Source organism: Coregonus clupeaformis, unplaced genomic scaffold (assembly GCF_020615455.1).
Source record: "Coregonus clupeaformis isolate EN_2021a unplaced genomic scaffold, ASM2061545v1 scaf0402, whole genome shotgun sequence".
NCBI lineage: Eukaryota > Metazoa > Chordata > Actinopteri > Salmoniformes > Salmonidae > Coregonus > Coregonus clupeaformis.
In genome coordinates this window covers 122,666-148,805 of record NW_025533857.1, presented here as the reverse complement: position 1 = coordinate 148,805, position 26,140 = coordinate 122,666, and the positions used below count along the sequence as shown (strand labels likewise).

Below are 26,140 nucleotides of genomic sequence, written 5' to 3'. Positions count from 1 at the left end.
TGAACGGAAATGGTGCTGCACTGAACAACCAGTGGGAAAATGGGGAGGGGTTGTGGGTAGGCGAACGCTGTCAGCATGGCCACTGCCTTTTAAATACGGCACTCATTGTTTCAAGCCACACCCACCAAATGGGAGCAAACGTACCTCAAAGTCTATTCAAGAACTTACAAGAACGTTTTGGAGAAACGTATCGTTCAGTACAAACCGTTCTGCAACGTAGCAAACGTTTAAGCGAACCGAATGCACCTCAGGAGTTGCTGGCGGGAGAGACTGAAGCGGCTGGTCACAAACCCTGGCCCCGGATCAGAACCCTGGATCAGGAGCCATCGCTGTTCCTTCCTGAGTCGGAACCAGGACCGACCCACGAGGGACAGAGACTCCACCACAACCACCACACAACCAGTGGACAGGTGGACTGAACAACCTCAGTCCTGGTGGTCATCAGAGAGACAGAGGCTCCAGTCAGGGATCCAGTCTGCAGCCCAGACCCTTCTCTTCACAGTCTCAGTGCAGGGATGAAGCAGGGCCTGGGGCTGATAGAGACCCTCCTGTTCCTATGATACAAACACCACAGTATCCATGATGAACAGAGCAGGTCACCCTGGGCTTCAGACTTCACAGAGAGTGGTGGGAGACCCCCCTGGTGGTAGTCTATCAGCAAGTCTGTCTTCTCCTTCATGGTCTCGTCTAATGCCTGGTGACTGGGTTCATAAAAGGCCTAGGCCAGGACCTGGGTCTAGTCTTCCTCAGTTACCTCCATGGTTATCCCACAAATACAGACAGGGTCACGATGGGGGTTCACCACGAGAGGTAGCTAGCCTATAACACAGCACACAATCCCAACAACACCCAAACAATGGCTAGAAGAGGGAGCTCAAAGACTAACCACCTGGATCACAACGTGGGAGGCCGAGCATTAGGACAGACGCCGACAAGCCGTACGCCTACCCCACGTGTGGGGAAGTTCTTCGCTCATGCGAACTATGTGAAGACGCACCAGACCGTTCACTCCTTCCGGAGTAGCCTTATCAGACATAAGAGTGTCCACAATGGGGAGAAATCGTAGCAGTGTGGCTTGAGATGTACACAGGGGATATTTGGGAACCATTCTTTAGCTGACATATTATAGTTATCATGTCTAGTGTCTTGGGGTAAAAGGGTAATTAACCACATACCTCTCATTAACCCTTTGTTATCTTGTCATTTGAAACAGGATTGTGTAAATACCTGTTTTAAGAGAGACAGGAAATCTAGACTATAACAAGGACAGTTGAATATTTACCTTACTGAGTAGATGGAATAAAGTAATTATATTATTTTCTACTCTATTCTTGCTAACACTGTTCTTCCTAAACAAGTCTGCTCTCTGCTGGAAGGGTTGGAAGGGATTTTGGGGGATGGGGGAGTTTTTTTAAAAGAAGTCAGTAGGGCTCTTTTTTTATTTTCTTAGTAGTACAGGATTAGATATGAGTGTTTAGTTTATCTTAATGTTTGTTTCTTTATTCATTTAGTCTATAAGGTGCCACAGGGTTCAATTCTCGGGCCAACTCTATTCTCTGTGTATATCAATGATGTCGCTCTTGCTGCTGGTGACTCTCAGATCCACCTCTACGCAGACGACACCATTTTGTATACATCTGGCCCTTCATTGGACACTGTGTTAACAAACCTCCAAAACGAGCTTCAATGCCATACAACACTCCTTCTGTGGCCTCCAACTGCTCTTAAACGCTAGTAAAACGAAATGCATGCTCTTCAATCGAACGCTGCTTGTACCCGCCCGCCCGACTAGAATCACTACTCTCGGTGGGTCTGACTTAAAATATGTGGACAACTACAAATACCTAGGTGTCTGGTTAGACCGTAAACTCTCCTTCCAGACTCACATTAAGCATCTCCAATCCAAAGTTAAATCTAGAATCGGCTTCCTATTTTGCAACAAAGCCTCCTTCACTCATGCTGCTAAACATGCTCTCGTAAAACTGACTATCCTACCGATCCTTGACTTCGGCGATGTCATTTACAAAATAGCCTCCAACACTCTACTCAGCAAATTGGATGTAGTCTATCACAGTGCCATCCGTTTTGTCACCAAAGCCCCATATACTACCCACCATTGTGACCTGTACGCTCTCGTTGGCTGGCCCTCACTACATATTCGTCGGCAAACCCACTGGCTCCAGGTCATCTATAAATCACTTCTAGGCAAATCCCCGCCTTATCTTAGATAATTGGTCACCATAGCAACACCCACCCGTAGTATGCGTTCCAGCAGGTATATCTCACTGGTCATCCCCAAAGCCAGCACCTCCTTTGGCCGCTATTCCTTCCAGTTCTCTGCTGCTAATGACTGGAACGAACTGCAAAAATCTATGAAGCTGGAGACACTTATCTCCCTCACTAACTTTAAGCATCAGTTGTCAGAGCAGCTTACCGATCACTGCACCTGTACACAAGCCCATCTGTAATTAGCCCACCCAACTACCTCATCCCCATATTGTTATTTATTTTGCTCATTTGCACCCCAGTATCTCTATTTGCACATCAATCACTCCAGTGTTAATACTAAATTCTAATTATTTTGCACTATGGCCTATTTATTGCCTTACCTCCATAGCTTACTACATTTGCACACACTGTATATAGATGTTCTATTGTGTTATTGACTGTACGTTTTGTTTATTCCATATGTAACTGTGTTGTTGTTGTTTTTATCGCACTGCTTTGCTTTATCTTGGCCAGTTCGCAGTTGTAAATGAGAACTTGTTCTCAACTGGCTTACCTGGTTAAATAAAGGTTAAATAAAAATAAATACATTAAAAATAAGCTGTGATTGACTACACACTCCAGTACTGTACGTGGCGGTATGCACCTCTAACGTTTGTTTGAGGACCGCCATAATATTATAGAAGAAGAAGTAAACGGAAGTCAACAGTGACCAAAAACACATTCCACGTTAGCGTTTTTATTGTTTATTGTTTATTGTTTATTAACACCCTAGAACTCAAAATATGAATAATTGAACTACACAGCATTACATACTTACCTCAGGTAGTGTTTAATTCGCGTTGGAGACAGGGCTTGGTTGATATATGTTATAGCTAGCAATGACTAACTGTATGGTTTTTCACACTCAAATAGCCTCCGTCATGGAGGTGCTAGCGAATGCAGCCGTGGCAGAGATCTGTAAACTCGTAGACGACGACTATGCAGTGTTTCGTTTGGAAATAACTCAAAGCCAGAAAGAAAACGGGGCATTGCGGAGGAAACTACAGCTACTGGAACTAAAGGTGGCACGGGAGCGGGCAGAGAGAACAATACGAGAGCGCGTCCTTTCCAGTCGTCCCAGTAGTGTCAAGATCGTCGACCGATACAGAGGAATGGCAAAAGGTACATTTTGCACAAGGCGGTCTGTCGCCCGGTCGCGGTTCATATATAGCTCAATGCCTGTCGCCCCGTTCCATTCTGCACGTGTTCAGATGTGTTAACCAGAATTGGGTCTTGTTAACCAGTATAGTAAGCACTTGCGCAAAGACACCATATCATATTCTAACCAGATTCATGATTAACTGCATGTCCTATTATCCACTCAATGAAAACAATGTGATGCATGGAACATAATACATTGATCAATAAATAGTATATCAAGAAGTTATAAAAAGTGTTACCTTACGTCCTTTTCAATGCTAGACAGTGTCAACAAATAAATTGTTAAACATTGACAATAGCTAACCTACACCTCTTTTCCCCAATCACTCTCTCAGGTGGACATCTCACTGGAGGCCACAGGAGCTTTGTGAAGCCAGCGGGACACAATACATGGAGCAATGACCAACCAATCACTGTGGATGAGGGCAGTGAAACGTCAACTCAGAATGTTATCTTGATAGAGGTTAGTGTAACAGAGAGCAATAGTAATGGCGTTTTTTTTGTAGTCACTAACGGAGGCTAACATCGCCATGGCTCGTTGGCCAAAGCCTATGGGAAAATGAATGTTTTTCTGGGATAAATGCCGAAAATAAGGTCTGTGGTAAACACAGGCTTAAGAGATCTTATATGTTTTGTTCTATGAGAATCTCATCAGCTAACATAACTTTTTGTGAATTTTGAAGCATTTATGTAATCAAAACAAGTAAAAAGATAACGTGCAAACAAATATAACTACACCTCAGGTCGCATACCTTTGACGCCTAGCTAACAGGCTTACACTTCGAACACACCGACTGCGTCATTGCATTTTGGTACACCAGAAGTACATTCATTTCCAATGGAACGCTACGTTTGCCTTGCAGCGTTGCAGAGGCAGTTGCAGTGCGTTCTGTGTGGTGCATACGTTGGATTTATCGAACGTATGCGTCAAACTGTATGCGTAAACGGGTTGACAGCAATGGTAGCAGAAGGTGAATGTTGAACTTTTAGATGATGCTGCATACTATTTTGCGCAAAAACACAATCGGTGTGTTCAAAGCGTTAGGTCGTAAACGATTATAGGACGTCTTGGCTCGTTCAGTGTGACAGGGTCTAGGTCTGCCGATTAAGTACCACTACGTGCGGTCGTAGACTCTGACAAAGTTTTGTCAGGTTTAGAAATGTTTATCCTTTATCGTGTAGAGTGGCTGGTGAGCCGATCCCGGTGACTGACCCATAGGAACACAATATAATAGTTTGATTGAAATGTTTACATGCTTTGCAAGAAGAACGATTTCCCTAATAACCTTGTTCATGACACATCTGAAATCAGGCTACCTGATGCGATTTTGTGCATTTATCAAAATCCCTAATCAAAATAAACATTATACCACAGCATCCATGTTATTGTGGGGAAGCCTATTTGATTCTGAGTTCGGACATGTTTGTATGTGAAAACTATTTCTAAGATGCATACTTTTAGTTTTTCCGAACTCACTTCACTCACACATAAGCATAGAGTGAGACTTGCTCTGCTGGTGCTGGCACATGCCCAGATCAAATACACCACTGCAGTTGACGTAGCCTATGTCGGCTGACGTAGCCTCGCAAGCCAATCGCAGAATGTGACGACAGAACTGAACCAAATTGTACAATCTGTCCAGGTTGATATCAAGATTCTGGTAACATGTATGTCCGTTTGCGTCGCCTTCCAAAAATTCAGTTTCACAAATGTACGTAGAACTACTGTGTAGATCCCTTTAAGCAGAAAGCTAACAAAGCTAACTAGCTTATGTTGTAGTTCAATTTTTCTGACAGTTAGAGACTTGTTAGCAACTGACATATTTTGAGCACATAAAGGCTTCATAATTCATAAATGTCATGTTAACTGAGTGATCATCATCTCATAGAACAAAACTTATAAGATCTCCTAAGCCTTGTGTTAACCTCAGGTCTTACTTTCGGTGTATATCCCCAAACCACATTATTTCCCCCCATAGGAATGCCCAACGAACCAGAGGTAGAAAATGCTAACTCATTTAGTTTTTTTAGGACTACAAGCTGGCGAGCTCTATAGTGTTGCATAAAAAACACCCAGTCTCTTCAGTCACTCGTCAATCTTTTTAACTAATGCGAAATGAGACTTCTAACTAACCTCAACTAGAAACAATAATGTTTACTCTCTCTCTCTTACTTTCATGTAGGCTAATTTTGCTTTGATCTCATCAGAAGCTCTATTTTCCCCATGTGCGCTGTTATTCATTAATCTGTGTTCAGATGCGGTCTCTCGCAGTCCGCAAATGCGAGTTGCGGTTGGTTTTTTCCTATGGGAAAAAGGAATGCTATTTGTTGAATATTAGGAGTACAGTAATACTTATTAATATTTATTATTAATACTTCTGGCATTTCTGTAAAGGTCAAATTCTCCCGTTTACAAGGAAACCACTGTTATTTACCCACTAAATGGTTATAATGGGGAGAAAATCAGAGCTATACATTGTTTAACCTGTAGCCAAGGCTTTATAGTATATGGTTAATTATGGCTGGCATTGGTTATAATCTGCCACAATATCAATGTTGCCAGCTACGGTGTAGGAGAGGATAGTAGGCCTAGTTGGACAAGGCTACCTGAATGTGCACATGATGGAAGTTAGAGGTAGCCTAAATATTCATTATTTAATAGAAAATAATGCACTGACTATTATGTGATTAAATGGTTGTGACTAAGGGAGTGGAAGCTATTATGTGCATGATGGAAGTTAAGTTAGAGGTTTGTATGAACGGTTCAATAAAACAAAATAACCACAATGACTAAAATGATTACTAAAACTAGACTAAAATTGTCCAGAGTTTTAGTCAACTGATAATAACTAAAAGTAAGAAGGATGAAATTACTAAAATGGGACTAAGACTAAAAAGTATTTTAATCATAAAGACTCAAACTAAATCTAAAATACGTGAAAAATTAACACTGCAGACATCTTTCTCTGTGCTCCCAAGAGTCATCCTTCAGGCTAGTAGGCTAGCTTAGCTGGCTAGATGCCTGCTGTCTGACGAAATCACTATTTCAGTAGTTCTTCAAAGTAGATAAGGCATACTTTTAACATTGCTAAATAACAACTATTAATCAATTAAAAGCATTGTCAGGTAGAGAGAATGCGGTTGCTTAGGTATATCCTTCTCATGTCTCTCTATCGCTCTTCCTCTCCGTGTCTGTCTGCCACAGGCAAGAACCAATGAGAACAGGCATATGTAGATGCAATGGATTCTGGTCATTGTAGTTAATTACCTCGTTTTCTGAGCTTAACTATGATGAGTTGGGCAACATATCCCAGAGAGAAATCTCTAGAGAAACGGTACAAACGGCGCGTTGAGCGCACACACAAAAAACAAACTAAATGGAATTCAAATAATTGAACCGAGTCGGTCAATTAGGTATTTAAAAACCGGAAATAAACCGAAATTTCGGTAAATCACTCAGCACTATAACAAGCTCTTATTTAGCTCTTATTTAATCTGAACAAATGATGACACTGCTCTGAAAACTCACCAAACTATTACTGAGGTATTTACCTATTAGAAACAATTTGAATATCAAACTCACAAAAAGTATTAATTGGGATGGTAATTGTGATTGTAGCCATTTGGAGAACCAGAAAAAAACAAATTATTAAGGTGACACCCCCACACGTGATATCATTGAAAAGCCTAGAATGTATTTTCAAAGGTACAACAGGACCTAACACAGTGGCATGTATGGCCTTAGAGATACGGAACAAAAACGAATATCCGTTAGAGAGGACAAAAATGAATTGCTGAGTCTCAGGGGGATATGGGAGCTTGTGAGACTTCCCTACGAAGTTGTTATCCAATTCAACTCATGTACTAATAATAACCTCCTCTCTTCTTGCGTCAGTCTGAAGATGCAGAGGCTGCAGGTCCTGGAGGATTGTCTCTGGTCAAGCAGGAGAGGACTGAAGGAGAAGAGGACCCACGGCACAACAGAGACATCCAGACTGAAGCAGCGGATGGAGCGTCCCCTGTAGCCACAGAGGACCCCACCACCGCCCCAGCGCAGCCCAGGATCCAACGCAGCATCACGGAGGTCAGTGGAACGCTGAACACCGTCCTCAAGTCAGAGACAGACACCAAGACTTTAACTGTAACACACAGGCTCTTACACACAGGATCTGACCACAGATCAGACCCAGAGAGACTGGGGCTGGGGAGACTGGGCTGTCCTCCTGCTACCGGCTCAGAGTATTTACCGGTATTTCACCAGAGCCAGAGGACGGTTCATTCCCGTGAAGAGGGTGATGGTGACACGTTAGACACTAGCGGTGATGATTTGTCTTGTTCTTACGCAACAGAGATGGACCCTGGCAACATATCCTTGGGTTTAGAGACACAAACTGATCTGTCTAGAGGGGACTGGAATCGGTATAGTAGTAGTGTATACTCTGAAGGGTGCCTAGATAAGAAAGCGGAGGGTCTGGTCGTAGATGAGGTGACTATGAAAGTGGAGGGTGACGCTCCTCCCACATGGAATGCAGATAGTCACCTAGGAGATGGATACTCACAGGGCAGAGATTTCTTACATTACAGGGAAAGCTTAGAGACAAATCCAAATGTCACGACCCACTCCCCTTTACACGCATTCAGGGATCCCGACCCAGTGTCCATGTCGTTGGGGCTTTCTGATTCACATAGCCACGTCCTTTTCGATCAGTTATTGAACTCAAACGACCAAAGGGCAAAGGCTCGGGGAGGGGGAGAAACATCAGGCAATACTAAAGAGAAGCGGTTCCTCTGCATGTTCTGTAACAAAGGCTTCAGCTGTCCCCAAAAGGTGGAGAGGCACCAGAGGGTCCACACAGGGGAGAAACCCTACAGCTGCCCACAGTGTGAGAAGAGGTTCTCCCGCCAGGACCACCTGAAGTTGCACCAGAAGGTCCACACAGGAGAGAAACCCTACAGCTGCCCCCAGTGTCACATGCGCTTCACCCAGGCTGGCAACCTGAAGATGCACCTGAAGGTCCACACGGGAGAGAGGCCGTTCGCCTGTACGCACTGCGGGAAGAGGTTTTCAGAGAGGCGATACCTCAGGATACACCAGCAGAAAAACCATTCCACTCTATAACATAGAAAGTAACCATTCCACTCGATAGCTTCTGACGTTTAGATCAAACCCTGCATTAAAGACAAAGATGAATTTTCATTGTTGTCAACAGAAAAGATCCACAGATGCATTTGGAATAACCAGAGTAACAGATTTTAATGTTGAATATTCCTGGGTAGAATATTGCATCCAGACATTGTGATGTACAAAACATTAGGAACACCTGCTCTTTCCATGACAGACTGACCAGGTGAAAGCTATGATCCCTTATTGATTTCACTTGTTAAATCCACTTCAGTCAATGTAAATGAAGGGGAGGGGACAGGTTAATGAAGGATTTTAAAGCCTTGAGACAATTGAGACATGGATTGTGTATGTGTGCCATTCAGAGGGTGAATGGGCAAGACAAAATATTTAAGTGCCTTTGAATGGGGTATGGTAATAGGTGCCAGGCGCACTGGTTTGAGTGTGTCAAGAACCGCAATGGTGCTGGGTTTTTCACGCTCAACAGTTCCCATGTGTATCAAGAATGGTCCACCACCCAAAGGACATCCAGCCAACTTGACACAACTGTGGAAAGCATTGAAGTCAACATGGGCCAGCATCCCTGTGGAACGATTTCTACACCTTGGAGAGTCCATGCCCGGATGAATTGAGGCTGTTCTGAGGGCAAAAGGGGGTGCAACTCAATATTAGGAAGGTGTAACTTATGTTTTGAACACTCTGTGTATAAGGCACATATAAACAAAAAAAGTATGTTTCATATTGTGTTTGTACTGTGTAGGATATATGATGTTCACATATTTCCCCTTTACACTTTTAATGAGAAAATGAATGCATTTTATCAAGTTCTTGCAGATTTTTTGTTAACACCTGTGTATGTGTGGTTTTCATATGGTGTATGTAACACTTGTTTATGTTTAACCCCTTACACTCGTGGAAATCGGCCTATATGGATAGGGCCAAATTGAAATGTTTCTAACAGAAGAATTATAAAAAGCATATGCATTACCATGGTAGCATTGGAAGAGAACACTTTAGAGATCATGGGGAAAGGATTTGACCAAAGGTGAAGACAACAGTTCACCTGACAGACGAATGAATCGAAACATCACACTGTTGATTTTATGTGCATTTTACATTTACTGTAGTTTTCATGGCATTTGTCAATAAGGAAATCTGAAAATACTGTTGTGGAAATTCTACACAGGGACACTCAAAGTCAATCTTAAATGAATCATTCTTTATTATCAGCGCGCTGGAGCGTGTCCAACCAACTCAATGCACCAAGTACACATGTCGATCAGGAGCTCCACCGGGGCAGTCCCAATAGTTTTCTTATATACAGACAAGTTCTATTTGCATGATTTATCTTATTCATCATTCATAATGAATTCATCATTAACGTTTGCTTCATGCATGTGACAGACCAATACTGGGTCATGCATGTGACAGACCAATACCTCACGAGGCTTCTTCTCTCTAAGCTGATACTGATAGTGAGGATTCCTTCAGTCAGTCACTTGCATGAACACAGAAAACGATTATTAAAAAAGCACATGAATAGAACACAGAAATTGGTTATTAGAAAATCACAAACATAAAATGTTCGATCACAATACTCTGGAAACACTCAGTAACATAATACGAATATTCAATGTAATTTTTGAGTAGGAGCAAGAAAATAAAAAAAACGGTTTGAGTGAGAGGTCTAACTGGTATCTCCAAGTGGCCCCACACCTCTCCAAAGTGCGCACAGTTCCGAAGTAATTTCAATGCACTTGTATGACTCAAGGAAAGAGCATTCAACTATAAGGTGCTTTTTTGAGCTCTTCTAGCATTGCCATTGAGGAACTGAAGCAAGCACACTGTCCGTTTTTTGTTTAGAACACAGCCATTTGTCCCCACCATCACACAATTCAAGACCTTGGGACTATAAGGTTCTCACATTTTGGTCAAAAATGAGTTATTCACATAGAGTTGCTCTTTAGGTGGGCCTTCACATGTGAGATGTGTCAGATTTGTGAAAAAGTCAATTTACAATATTTTTGTTGTTGAAAGTTAGATCTGCGCAAACACCTTTGAACATGGTGCTATAAGGTTCTATCTGCAATGCAATCACACAATGATGTGTTATCAATAAAAATTATTGTATGTGCGATGATTCACTTACTGAGTCATGAAAGACATCACAAAACAGTTCTGAGATCTGGGACTTGAAAAATACTCAATACATTTTGCAGATAGAACCTTAAAGTGCCAATTCCTTTATTATTCATATCATAGGTTCTGGTCCTCTTGCAATTACTTACTTATACTTTTTCAGAAGAATGGCCATAATTTAAGCTCTTTACAAATAAATACAGGTGCCTTAGAGCATGTTTAAGTCCCATTAGAGAGGCATTGCTGTTTTTGTCTTGTTTTATATTAATACGAAAACCTCCATGGAAGGGGTATTTCACAAAAATTACAAACTTACGAAATGTTATTGATAACTAGCAAGTAGTTTATTGACTTTGGGTATCAGAGACCAAAAAATATATATCGGTTTACTCATCCAGCGCTAACCTTTAGCTGTTGCTCATTCTCCATAGGATATGGTGTATTTGTCACTTAAGTGAACTATCGCTTTAACAAATGTGTGATGAACATGAATTAATATATTTGATTTGATTAGAAAGAAGCAAGGGTATTCTCTTAATTTAGTCATTAAATGTATGTCGTTTTCTATTTAAATAATTTGCCAGATAGAACCTTATGGCTGAACCCAGATTAACATTTCAGAACCATAAGGTTCTATCTGCGATTGCACCCCCCTAAAAAAAACGGATTTGCAAATATCTCAAGATTTTTATACTCTGCACTTCAGGTACCTTTAAAGTGAGGACCTTATTGGGTTATGAAAGAAGAATTCACTACAAAACATTTCTGAGATCTGGGATGTGAACTTTGATGCTCAATATCTCCGAACGGTGCTTTGGGCAGATATAACCTTATAGTCCCAAGGTCACGAATTATGTTGTTGTTTACGCAATCCAAAAACGTTCCATTATGCAATCTGGGTCAGGAGGGCATCATTTGAAAGCTTATTCTATTGCCAACATGGCTACCTAAGTTATGATCAACATATGATCATACAGTGTTAGGCTTACAAAAGGTACTTCAGACAAACAGATTGTAATTTTGGTGCACATAGAATGGAGTCATGAGTGCATTCAAGTAAGTGCGTGTTCCGCGGCTAATTTTCTTCACAATACAACAAACAGGCTCATTCTGTTCAGGACAACCCAGGGTATAACACATGTCATCCTTGTAACTGTGGATCAAACATAGCAATCATAAACATTGATACTGTAAATGACATGAGTTTTCAAATGTGGAAATGTGACGTGCACATTTGAACTCACAGGTGTGTGGTTTGCTTGTATGACATCAGTGGTATTTATTATAATCCTCAACTTCTCATCTTTCAGAACACATTGACTCCTCTCACTATACAGCATTTCCATCACTCAGACAACAACAAATGTGCTAAAGTAGCCCAATTAATGGGAGGGATGGGGGCATCTTCTTGTCGCAGTGCTCAAGTTTATAATGGATGTCAGTCAAATCCCATACAGTGATGGGAAGCGGAGCTCTTACGTCATGTATAGCATGTTACTGTACAGCCACTGCATTCAAATGTAGGTGCTTATCAATGACAAAATCTGGCATTTTCAACCTGTATATGGCATGACAGGCTGTGAGTGGAAAGGGTTAATAAACACAAAATGGGACTTTTCATTCTAAGACTTTCATTGAGACTCTCTTTTAATATACATCACATCTGATCTCACCCTATTCTGCATACGCTGATAATGCTTTATAACCATTATACACATACTAATAATACCTACACATACCCATACACTAACAAACACCTACTGTACACATAAATTGTTTAGTCAGGTTTGTCTGATTTTAAGATTTTTTGACTTATCATAGCTGACTTGTTTTTACCCACATCATCATATTTATGTCCACCATGATGGGTTTAACAACAATGAAGTCATTCTGTAACTACAGTAGGGATGGGTAAACACACCATGTTGAAAGTCGATGCCTTTCAATTATCAAACCATCAATTGCATTATGTACATTTTTGGCCGACCCCACCAAATTCACATAGCAATGTTAGTTATAGATCTGTTATTCTCATTGAAAGCAAGTCTAAGACACAGTAGATATGTTCTATGTGCGCTATTTCTATGCTTCCCGTTCTTAAGTTTCGTTTTTGCGTCTTTTACTTTCGGTTTTGTACACCAGCTTCAAACAGCTGAAAATACTTTTGGGTTATTGACAAGATATTTCACAGCGGTTTAGATGGTACAACGATTCTCTACACAGGTTTGGCCATTATCCAGATTTTCATATCGTCATACTGTCCTTCTCTCAACTCAGGAAACAAAAAGCCCATTGGGCGTCTATTCCTAGAATGCTAACAAAATTGGCACAAGTAATAGCGAATTTCCATGAAGGCTGCTAGCTAAATATGCTAGCAAGCGCAAACGAAAATAAACTAATTGCAAAGACAGGGAATCCAGCTCATAAAGTTATACATATATAGGTAGGAGCTACCGAATGTCATTTTTGGTGAGTTTGGACATTTACAAGCGAATGTGAATGAGAGACATTGTGCAAATGAACAAAGTTGTGACACATGCAGTACTGGCTCTCAAGCAGCATGTCTACAGCTGTGTATGTGTGGAGTCGCTAGGGTAACGGCCTGCCTGCTCTGAGAAGAGAAAAAAACGCAAGGAAATCAAAGATAGTAGTGGCAGCTGTACAAATACAGTGGGGGAAAAAGTATTTAGTCAGCCAACAATTGTGCAAGTTCTCCCACTTAAAAAGATGAGAGAGGCCTGTAATTTTCATCATAGGTACACGTCAACTATGACAAATAAATGTAGAATTTTTTTCCCAGAAAATCACATTGTAGGATTTTTAATGAATTTATTTGCAAATTATGGTGGAAAATAAGTATTTGGTCACCTACAAACAAGCAAGATTTCTGGCTCTCACAGACCTGTAACTTCTTCTTTAAGAGGCTCCTCTGTCCTCCACTCGTTACCTGTATTAATGGCACCTGTTTGAACTTGTTATCAGTATAAAAGACACCTGTCCACAACCTCAAACAGTCACACTCCAAACTCCACTATGGCCAAGACCAAAGAGCTGTCAAAGGACACCAGAAACAAAATTGTAGACCTGCACCAGGCTGGGAAGACTGAATCTGCAATAGGTAAGCAGCTTGGTTTGAAGAAATCAACTGTGGGAGCAATTATTAGGAAATGGAAGACATACAAGACCACTGATAATCTCCCTTGATCTGGGCTCCACGCAAGATCTCACCCCGTGGGGTCAAAATGATCACAAGAACGGTGAGCAAAAATCCCAGAACCACACGGGGGGGACCTAGTGAATGACCTGCAGAGAGCTGGGACCAAAGTAACAAAGCCTACCATCAGTAACACACTACGCCGCCAGGGACTCAAATCCTGCAGTGCCAGACGTGTCCCCCTGCTTAAGCCAGTACATGTCCAGGCCCGTCTGAAGTTTGCTAGAGTGCATTTGAATGATTCAGAAGAGGATTGGGAGAATGTCATATGGTCAGATGAAACAAAAATATAACTTTTTGGTAAAAACTCAACTCGTCGTGTTTGGAGGACAAAGAATGCTGAGTTGCATCCAAAGAACACCATACCTACTGTGAAGCATGGGGGTGGAAACATCATGCTTTGGGGCTGTTTTTCTGCAAAGGGACCAAGACGACTGATCCGTGTAAAGGAAAGAATGAATGGGGCCATGTATCGTAAGATTTTGAGTGAAAACCTCCTTCCATCAGCAAGGGCATTGAAGATGAAACGTGGCTGGGTCTTTCAGCATGACAGTGATCCCAAACACACCACCCGGGCAACGAAGGAGTGGCTTCGTAAGAAGCATTTCAAGGTCCTGGAGTGGCCTAGCCAGTCTCCAGATCTCAACCCCATAGAAAATCTTTGGAGGGAGTTGAAAGTCCGTGTTGCCCAGCGACAGCCCCAAAACATCACTGCTCTAGAGGAGATCTGCATGGAGGAATGGGCCAAAATACCAGCAACAGTGTGTGAAAACCTTGTGAAGACTTACAGAAAACGTTTGACCTGTGTCATTGCCAACAAAGGGTATATAACAAAGTCAGAAACTTTTGCCAGAAACTTTTGTTATTGACCAAATACTTATTTTCCACCATAATTTGCAAATATATTCATAAAAAATCCTACAATGTCATTTTCTGGATTTTTTTTCTCATTTTGTCTGTCATAGTTGAAGTGTACCTATGATGAAAATTACAGGCCTCTCTCATCTTTTTAAGTGGGAGAACTTGCACAATTGGTGGCTGACTAAATACTTTTTTTCCCCACTGTAACTAATCCAAAGGGTTTTGACATCTCAAACACGGCAGAAAGCTAACATTTACTTGGCAAGTTAAACTAGGGGTCGTGTTAACGCATAATTCTGTGTTTTTTACGCAGGAAAAAAATATAAAACGCATAAGAAATATCTTGCTGTGTTTTGTAAACGCAGATCTAAAATCCTGTTGTGCTATTTACAAACAAACACGTGACTGGCTCAACTGTGCTGGGGAACTAAGTAAGCTTCGTGTTGGTGCCATGTTTCATGAGCTGAAATAAAAGATCCCAGAAATTTTCCATACACACAAAATAACGTATTTCTCTCAAATGTTGTGCATACAATTGTTTACATCCCTGTTAGTGAGCATTTCTCCTTTGCCAAGATAATCCATCCACCTGACAGATGTGGCATATCAAGAAGCTGATTAAACAGCATGATCATTACACAGGTGCACCTTGTGCTGGGGACAATAAAAGGCCACTCTAAAATGTGATTGCAGGAATGTCCACCAGAGCTTTTGCCAGAGAATTGAATGTTAATTTCTCTACTATAAGCCACCTCCAACGTCATTTTAGAGTATTTGGCACTACGTCCAACCGGCCTCACAACCGCAGACCACGTGTAACCACCCCAGCCCAGGACCTCCACATCCGGCTTCTTCACCAGCGGGATCGTCTGAGACCAGCCACCTGGACTGCTGATGAAACTGTGGGTTTGCATCAAAGAATTTCTGCACAAACTGTCAGAAACCGTCTGCGTGCTCGTCGTCCTCACCAGGGTCTTGACCTGACTGCAGTTTGCCGTCATAACCGACTTCAGTGCTCACCTTCGATGGCCACTGGCACGCTGGAGAAGTGTGCTCTTCATGGATGAATACCGGTTTCAACTGTACCGGGCAGATGGCAGATGTATGGCGTCGTGTGGGCGAGCGGTTTGCTGATGTCAACGTTCTGAACGGAGTGCCTCATGGTGGCGGTGGGGTTATGGTATGGGCAGGCATAAGCTACAGACAACGAACACAATTGCATTTTATCAATGGCAATTTGAATGCACAGAGATGCCGTGACGAGATCCTAAGGCCCATTGTCGTGCCATTCATCCGCGCCATCACCTCATGTTTCAGCATGATAATGCACGGCCCCATGTCGCAAGGATCTGTACACAATTCCTGGAAGCTGAAAATGTCCCAGTTCTTCCATGGCCTGCATACTCACCAGACATGTCACCTATTGAGCATGTTTGGGATGCTCTGGATCGGTATCTGTGACCAACAGATGCTTATCTGTATTCCTAGTCATGTGAAATCCATAGATTAGGGCCTATTGAATGTATTTAAATTGACTGATTTCCTTATATGAACTGTAACTCCGTAAAATCTTTGAAATTGTTGCATGTTGCGTTTATATTTTTGTTCAGTGTACATTTGTATAGTATCAAATCAACTAACATGTTTGCATAGTGTCTTATCAACTAGCATGTTTGTATAGTACTCATAGCAATCCCTCCTTGCCCAATCAGAAGATGCTCCATAGCAGGGTGCTCATATTATATGTCTTGATCCAACATTCTCTCACTCTGTATATCTTACAGTCAGTAGACATGGAGGATGGGAAGCCTGATCTGCTGCTGGTCAAAGAGGAGACAATAGAAGATGGACCAGAGAGCATTGATATGCTGAGTGGAGTTAAGATGGGGGAGCAAGGTAAGGGAGAAATACATATAGCCTACATACAGTAATAGATCTTCAATGGGAATAGTGATGCACCTGGCTCATGTTTTTTAATTTTTTATTCATAAATTGAAGTTAATACAACTTATGTTTACATACAAAAACATACATTATAATGTGTGAACATGACCAGGGCCTGATTTCCCTATAACGATGGAATTTAGGCTTATGGGTTTTTTAACTATGCATCTTTGTTACAATGGCCGAAGATGTAACATGCGTTTCCCAAAACCCCACGCAGAGAGAACGTTCGCTAAGTGCGTTGTTGAGGCATGTGTCGATACTGATAGGATCGAAAGAAAGGCAGCGCTGCTCTCGGATCAGCGTTCTCCCTTTCCAATCTTACCTTAACATTTGAATTATTCCACAATACTGATGACAGATCAGCTCCAAATATGGCTACAAATATTGAGGTGGCTTATTATAATGCTTACCCTATAATGATACACTAAATCAAGATTTGGCACATTTGGCGCAGATGTTACATATCATGAAATATATTGAGGCAAAGATGACAGACAATAGCATACAAATAGCTAAATACAACTCAATTGAATTAACATTCAAAATATAGGTCTATGTAGCCTATAGGTCTATGTATTTATATTTTAATACAGTAATCTCGATTTTCATTTGAAGCGTATTTATATCATTCGCTTGTTATGCAAAGAAATTAGCAACTTTGTGTTTGTACTTTTGTAGTCACTGTCACACTCGTTCTGAAGTCATCGGCTGTCACAAAGACCGATAAACGTCTTGATTTTGTGTTTAGCGGACATCTTGAGTCTGTGTATAAAGTGACACGGAAGGGCAAAAAAGCATCTAACGACATACTTAATTGTTCTACGAGTGGTCTAAGGCAGTCGTTAAATAACGAGCATTTTCAAGAGCAACTTTAGTAATGATGGTTTTAGGAAACAGATTAACGATGCTCATAGGAAGGTTCTAACGATTAATGTAGCCTTAAGATGCTTTTGGGAAACCGGGCCCAGGTAATTAACTCAAAAAAACTCCACATGTAGCGTTTTCTCTGCCATGTTTTTAAAGTCTATTTTCTCACCTCTTCCTGCAGGTGGTTGGCTGGAGGCTAACAGAGGAGACTGGGCGGCCATATTGGATTCCCAGACCCAGACGGGTGCAGCCAAGGGCCCAGGGCATAACATCACTGAGCAGGCCAGAACCAGAGGCGACATAGTGGAGGTCAGTGGATGGGACAGCATCTTCAACTCTGGACTGGGGAACAACACTGTTAACCACAACCAGAAAAAGACAGTTGAATACAAAACATCATCCGAACTTAGTCTCCATGACAACAGACTGGCTGAGACCAGGGCAAGGCGTAGATTTTGTCTGCAGGGACAGGGAGGTGTCAGTATGCAGCGGGAGAGAACAGACACAGACTCCGCTAGTGATGCTCCGTCCTGCTCCTATAGTTGTGATTCAGAGAGACTGATGGCGCCTCAGGTTAACCCCCCTAACAGGTGCTGGCTTCAGCCTGCCTTCAATAGGATCTATCAACTGGAACATGGACCCTGCGACAACACAGACACTCCCTGGCCTTCATTCTCCTCACACTCTCCTAATGTTAAACCAGACCTCAGACAATGCCAGTGCCTCATTACTAAATGGCTACACAAGCCCACTGACAAATGACAGTAATAGAGACAGAATGAAAAAAGGTGGCAGCGCCAAAGAGAAGTGCTTCCCATGTTCGTTCTGTGGGAAAGTCTTCAGTTTCCCAGAACAGGTGGAGCTCCACCAAAGGATGCACACAGGGGAGAAACCTTTCGGCTGCCACCTGTGCCGGGCCAGTTTTTCAGACTCGTCCAACCTGAAGAGGCACCTGAGGGTCCACACAGGGGAGAAACCATACAGCTGCCCCCAGTGTGAGAAGAGGTTCTCCCGCCAGCACAATATGAAGATGCACCTGAAGGTCCACACGGGATAGATGTCATTCGCCAGTACGCACTGCGCGGAAGAGGTTCTCAGAGAGGAGCTACCTGTGGATACACCAGCAGAAAATGCACACAGTGCATGTATAGTATGTGCCTTCAGAACGTTTTCACACCCCTTGATTTTTCCACATCTTGTTGTGTTACAGCCCGAATTAAAAATTGATTAAATGTATATTTTTGGGTAACTGGCCTACATATAATATCCCATAATTTCAAAGTGGAATTATGTTTTTAGACATTTTTACAAATTAATAAAAAATGAAAAGCTGAAATGTCTAAAGTATTCAACCCTTTTGTTATGGCAAGCCTAAATAAAGTCAGGAGTAAAAATGTGCTTAACAAGTCACATAATAAGTTGCATGGACTTACTCTGGGTGCAATAATAGTGTTTAACAAGACTACCTCATCTCTGTACCCCACACATACAATTATCTTTAAGGTCCTTCAATCGAGCAGTGAATTTCAAACACAGATTCAACCATAAAGACCAGGGAGGATTTCCAATGCCTCGCAAAGAAGGGCACCTATTGGTAGATGGGTACAAATAAAACAAGCAGACATTGAATATCCCTCTGAGCATGTTGAAGTTATTAATTACTATTTGGATGATGTATCAATACACCCAGTCACTACAAAGATACAGGCATCCTAACTAACTCAGTTGCCGGAGAGGAAGGAAACCGCTTATGGATTTCACCATGGGGCCAATGGTGACTTTAAAACAGTTACAGCATTTAATGGTTTTGATGGGAGAAAACTGAGGATGGATCAAGAACATTATAGTTACTCCACAATACTAACCAATTGACAGAGTGAAAATAAGGAAGCCTAAACAGAATACAAATATTCCAAAACATGCATCCTGTTTTCAACACGGCACTAAAGTAATATTGCAAAATATTTGACAAAGCAATTCATTTTTTGTCCTCAAAACATTAGTACATTTTACATTTTAGTAATTTAGCAGACGCTCTTATCCAGAGCGACTTACAGTTAGTGAGTGCATACATTTTCATACTGGCCCCCCGTGGGAAACGAACCCACAACCTGTCACGATCGTCGAAGGAGGAGGACCAAGGCGCAGCGTGAAATGCAAACATATTTATTATAGATAATGATCACACGAACAACAAACGATAACGTGACGTCCTAGGTCTAACACAACCAACACGGAGCAAGATCCCACAAACACTATGGGAAAACTGGCTGCTTAAGTCTGGTTCCCAATCAGAGACAACAAGCAACAGCTGATACTCGTTGCCTCTGATTGAGAACCACACTGGCCAACATAGAAACACAATACTAGATAATTAACATAGAACACAAACACATAGAAACTACCCACCCTGGCTCAACATAATAGAGTCCCAGAGCCAGGGCGTGACAGTACCCCCCCCCCAAAGGCGCGGACTGCGACCGCGCCTAAACATAACCGAACAGGGAAGGGCTGGGTGGGCATTCCTCCTCGGAGGCGGTTCCGGCTCCGGGCTTGACCACCACCCCTCAACAATCCCCCCGTAGCACCCCTGGTCCGGTCCAGCCCCGCTGGCTGGAGTTGGACTGGACATCGGTGGAGCGGATTGCTTGGGCTCCGATGTTGGAGCTGCTGACCGGTACCTGACCAGGACCGGACCGGTGGCGCTACGGGGGGATTGTTGAGGGTGGTGGTCAAGCCCGAGCCGGAACCGCCTCCGAGGAGGAATGCCCACCCAGCCCTCCCTGTTCGGTTATGTTTAGGCGCGGTCGCAGTCCGCGCCTTTGGGAAGTACTGTCACACCCTGGCTCTGGGGACTCTAATATGTTGAGCCAGGTGTGTAGAGTCTATGTGTTTTGGTTCTACGTTCTATTCTGGTTGTTGTATTTCTATGTTGGCCAGAGTGATTCCCAATCAGAGGCAACGAGTGTCAGCTGTTGCTGGTTGTCTCTGATTGGGAACCATATTTAGACAGGCTGTTTTCCCCACAGTGGTTGTGGGATCTTGTTCCGTGTTGGTTTATGTTTGTTAACCAAGGACTTCACGTTATCGTTTGTTGTGTTGTTCATGTAATCACTAATAAATAAGTATGTTTGCAAATAACGCTGGGCGTTGGTCCTCCTCCTTCGACGATCGTGACACAACCCTGGCGTTGCAAGCGCCATGCTCTACCAACTGAGCTGCAGGGGACTACGAAGTGTTATGTTTGGGGCAAATCCAATAAAACACATTACTGAGTACCACTCTCCATATTTTCAAGCATAGTGCTGGCTACATCATGTTACGGGTATGCTTGTAATCGTTAAGGAATGGGGAGTTTTTCAGGATAAAAAAGAAAAGGAACGGAGCTAAGCACAGGCAAAATCCTAGAGGAAAACCGGGTTCAGTCTGCTTTCCACCAGACACTGGGAGATTAATTCACCTTTCAGCAAGACAATAACCTAAAACACAAGGCCTGGAGTTGGTTACCAAGAAGACAATGAATGTTCATGAGTGGCCGAGTTACAGTTGTGACTTAAATCTGCTTGAAGATCTATGGCAAGACCTGAAAATGGTTGTCTAGCAATGATCAACAACCAATTTGACAGAGCTTGAATAATTGTTTTAAAGAATAATGGGCAAATGTTGCACAATCCAGGTGTATAAAGCTCTTAGAGACTTACCCAGAAAAACTCACAGCTGTAATCGCTGCCAAAAGAGATTCTAACATGTATTGACTCAGGGGGTTGAATGCTTATGTAATCAAGATACAGTATCATATTTTTTTTTGATTGTATTTTTTATATATATATATATATATATATATTTTTTTTGTCATTTAGCAGACGCTCTTATCCAGAGCGACTTACATGAGCAATTAGGGTTAAGTGCCTTGCTCAAGGGCACATCGACAGATCTTTCACCTAGTCGGCTCGGGGATTAGAACCAGCGACCTTTCGGTTACTGGCACAACGCTCTTAACCACTAAGCTACCTGCCGCCCGATCATATCCAATCAAATGTTATTTGTCACATGCGCCGAATACAACAGGTGTAGACCTTACTGTGAAATGCTTACATACAAGCCCTTAACCAACAATGCAGTTCAAAAAATTTAGTTAAGAAAATATTTAGTAAATAAACTAAAGTAAAAAATCAAATCAAAAGTAACACAATAAAATAACAATAACAAGGCTATATACAGGGGGTACCGGGTCAATGTGTGGGGGTACAGGTTAGTCGAGATCATTTGTACATGTAGGTAGGGGTAAAGTGACTGTGCATAGATAATAAACAGTGAATAGCAGCAGTGTAAAAACAAAGGGGGGGGGGCAATGTAAATAGTCTGGGTGGCCATTTGATTAAATGTTCAGCAGTCTTATGGCTTGGGGGGGTAGAAGCTGTTAAGGAGCCTTTTGGACCTAGACTTGGCGCTCCGGTACCGCTTGCCTTGCAGTAGCAGAGAGAACAGTCTATTACTTGGGTGACTTGAGTCTTTGACAATTTTTTGGGCCTTCCTCTGTCACCGCCTAGTATATACAGTGACTTTTTCCACATTTTGTTAGGTCACAGCCTTATTCTAAAATTGATTTTTTTTTTGTTCTTCTCATCAACCTACACACAATACCCGATAATGACAAAGCAAAAACAGGTTTTTAGAAATGTTTGCTAATTTATTACAAATAAAAAACAGAAATATCACATTTACATACAGTTGAAGTCAGAAGTTTACATACACTTAGGTTGGAGTCATTAAAATGTGTTTTTCAACCACTCCACAAATGTCTTGTTAACAAACTATAGTTTTGGCAAGTCGGTTAGGACATCTACTTTGTGCATGACACAAGTAATTTTTCCAACAATTGTTTACAGACAGAATATTTCACTTATAATTCACTTTATCACAATTCCAGTGGGTCAGAAGTTTACATACACTAAGTTGACTGTGCCTTTAAACAGCTTGGAAAATTCCAGAAAATGATATCATGGCTTTAGAAGCTTCTGATAGGCTAATTGACATCATTTAAGTCAATTGGAGGTGTGCCTGTGGATGTATTTCAAGGTCTACCTTCAAACTCAGTGCCTCTTTGCTTGACATCGTGGGAAAATCAAAAGAAATCAGCCAAAAAAATGTTAGACTTCCACAAGTCTGCTTCATCCTTGGGAGCAATTTCCAAACGCCTGAAGGTACCACGTTCTGTACAAGCAATAGTACGCAAGTATAAACACCATGGGACCACGCAGCCATCATACCGCTCAGGAAGGAGACGCATTCTGTCTCCTAGAGATGAACGTACTTTGGTGCGAAAAGTGCAAATCAATCCCAGAACAACAGCAAAGGACCTTGTGAAGATGCTGGAGGAAACAGGTACAAAAGTATCTATATCCACAGTAAAATGAGTCCTATATCGACATAACCTGAAAGGCCGCTCAGCAAGGAAGAAGCCACTGCTCCAAAACCGCCATAAAAAAGCCAGACTACGGTTTGCAACTGCACATGGGGACAAAGACCGTACTTTTTGGAGAATTGTCCTCTGGTCTGATGAAACAAAAATAGAACTGTTTGGCCATAATGACCATCGTTATGTTTGGAGGAAAAAGGGGGATGCTTGCAAGCTGAAGAAACCCATCCAACCGTGAAGCACGGGGGTGGCAGCATCATGCTGTGGGGGTGCTTTGCTGCAGGAGGGACTGGTGCACTTCACAAAATAGATGGCATCATGAGGAAGGAAAATTATGTGGATATATTGAAGCAACATCTCAAGACATCAGTCAGGAAGTTAAAGCTTGGTCGCAAATGGGTCTTCCAAATGGACAATGACCCCAAGCATACTTCCAAAGTTGTGGCAAAATGGCTTAAGGACAACAAAGTCAAGGTATTGGAGTGGCCATCACAAAGCCCTGACCTCAATCATATAGAACATTTGTGGGCAGAACTGAAAAAGCGTGTGCGAGCAAGGAGGCCTACAAACCTCACTGTTACACCAGCTCTGTCAGGAGGAATGGGCCAAAATTCACCCAACTTATTGGGGGAAGCTTGTGGAAGGCTACCCGAAATGTTTGACCCAAGTAAAACAATTTAAAGGCAATGCTACCAAATACTAATTGAGTGTATGGACACTTCTGACCCACTGGGAATGTGATGAAATAAATAAAAGCTGAAATAAATCATTCTCTCTACTATTATTCTGACATTTCACATTCTTAAAATAAAGTGGTGATCCTAACTGACTTAAGACAGGGAATTTTTTACTAGGATTAAATGTCAGGAATTGTGAAAAGCTGAGTTTAAATGTATTTGGCTAAGGTGCATGTAAACTTCCGACTTCAACTGTAAGTATTCAGACCCTTTACTCAGTACTTTGTTGAAGCACCTTTGGCAGTGATTACAGCCTCAAGTCTTCTTGGGTATGACGCTACAAGCTTGGCACACCTGTATTTTGGGAGTTTCTCCCATTCTTCTCTGCAGATCCTCTCAAGCTCTATCAGGTTGGATGGGGAGCGTTGCTGCACAGTTATTTTCAGGTCTCCATCGATGTTCGATCAGGTTTAAGTCCGGGCTCTGGCTGGGCCACTCAAGGACATTCAGAGACTTGTCCCAAAGCCACTTCTGCGTTGTCTTGGCTGTGTGCTTAGGTTCGTTGTCCTGTTGGAAGGTGAACCTTCGCCCCAGTCTGAGGTCCTGAGAGCTCTGCAGCAGGTTTTCATCAAGGATCTCTCTGTACTTTGCTCCGTTCATATTTCCCTCGATCCTGACTAGTCTCCCATCCCCACAGCATGATTCTGCCACCACCATGCTTCACCGTAGGGATTTTGCCAGGTTTCCTCCTAACGTGACACTTGGCATTCAGGCCAAAGAGTTGAATCTTGGTTTCATCAGACAAGATAATCTTATTTTTCATGGACTGAGAGTCCTTAGGTGCCTTTTGGTAAACTCCAAGCAGGCTGTCATGTGCCTTTTACTGAGGAGTGGCTTCCACCTGGCCACTCTACCATAAAGGCCTGATTGGTGGTGCTGCAGAGATGGTTGCCCATCTCCACAGAGGAACTCAGGAGCTCTGTCAGAGTGGTGCAGTGGTCTAAGGCACTAGCTGTGCCACTAGAGATCCTGGTTCGAATCCAGGCTCTGTCGTAGCCGGCCGCGACCGGGAGACCCATGGGGCGGCGCACAATTGGCCCAGCGTCGTCCAGGGTAGGGGAGGGAATGGCCGGCAGGTATGTAGCTCAGTTGATAGAGCATGGCGTTTGCAACGCCAGGGTTGTGGGTTTGTTTCCCACGGGGGGCCAGTATGAAAAAATAAATAAAAGAAAAATGTTTACAAAATTATGTATGCGCTCTGGATAAGAGCGTCTGCTAAATGTGTAAAATGTAAAAATGTAAATGTTGGTCACCTCCTTGACCAAGGCCCTTCTCCCCCGATTTGCTCAGTTTGGCCGGGCAGCCAGCTCTAGGAAGTGTCTTGGTGGTTCCAAACTTCTTTCATTTAAGAATGATGGAGGCCACTGTGTTCTTGGGGACCTTCAATGCTGCAGAAATGTTTTTGTACCCTTCTCCAGTTTTGTGCCTCGACACAATCCTGTCTCGGAGCTCTACGGACATTTCCTTCGACCTCATGGCTTGGTTTTGGCTATGACATGCACTGTCAACTGTGGGACCTTATATAGACAGGTGTGTGCCTTTCCAAATCATGTCCAATCAATTGAATTTACCACAGGTGGACTCCAATCAAGTTGTAGAAAGATCTCAACGATGATCAATGGAAACAGGATGCACCTGAGCTCAATTTCGAGTCTCATAGCAAAGGGTCTGAATACTTATGTAAATAAGGTATTTCTGTTTAGAATGTTTAATACATCTGCAAAAATGTCTAAAAACCTGTTTTTGCTTTTTTCATTATGGGGTATTGTGTGTAGATTGCTGAGGAATGTTATTTATTTAATTCATTTTAGAATATGGCTGTAACGTAACAGAACGTGGAGAAAGTCAAGGGGTCTGAATACTTTCCGAAGGCACTGTAGGTCCTGGATGGCAGGAAGCTTGGCCCCAGTGATGTACTGGGCCAACGCACTACCCTCTGTAGCGCCTATGGGTTGTGTGTTTTATTTCTTATATATATTATATATATTTTTTTTTACAAATGTTAGAATTTTTCTTTCACTTTGACAGAGTATTTTTAGTAGATCATTGACAAAAAATGACTTCCATTTTAATCCCACTTTGTAACACAACAAAATGTGGAAAAAGTCAATGGGTGTGAATACTTTCTGAAGGCACTGTAGTACTAGTTAGTTCGTTTGTAGTTAATGTTGTTGGTTTGGGTTGTAGTATGGAACTGGATGAGGTGAACTGAGGAAAGAATGAGTATGATGAGGTAGAGTAGATGATATGGTGATGGTTGGTGTGATGGTGTCTGTAAAAATGCTTCACTGATGAAAAGTGACAACCTTGTCCTGTTGTTTGATGCTGGTGTTTTATGAGGAAATTATAGTGCCTTAATTCATATTTACTTGACATAAAGTAGTGAAGATGTGTGTAATGTAATG

At 42.2% G+C, this 26,140-nt stretch overlaps 1 pseudogene; it reads left to right on the top strand.

Moving 5' to 3' along the window:
* Positions 1 to 3,204: 3,204 nt before the first annotated feature.
* LOC123484666 lies at positions 3,205 to 18,915 on the top strand (annotated as a pseudogene).
* Positions 18,916 to 26,140: the final 7,225 nt, after the last annotated feature.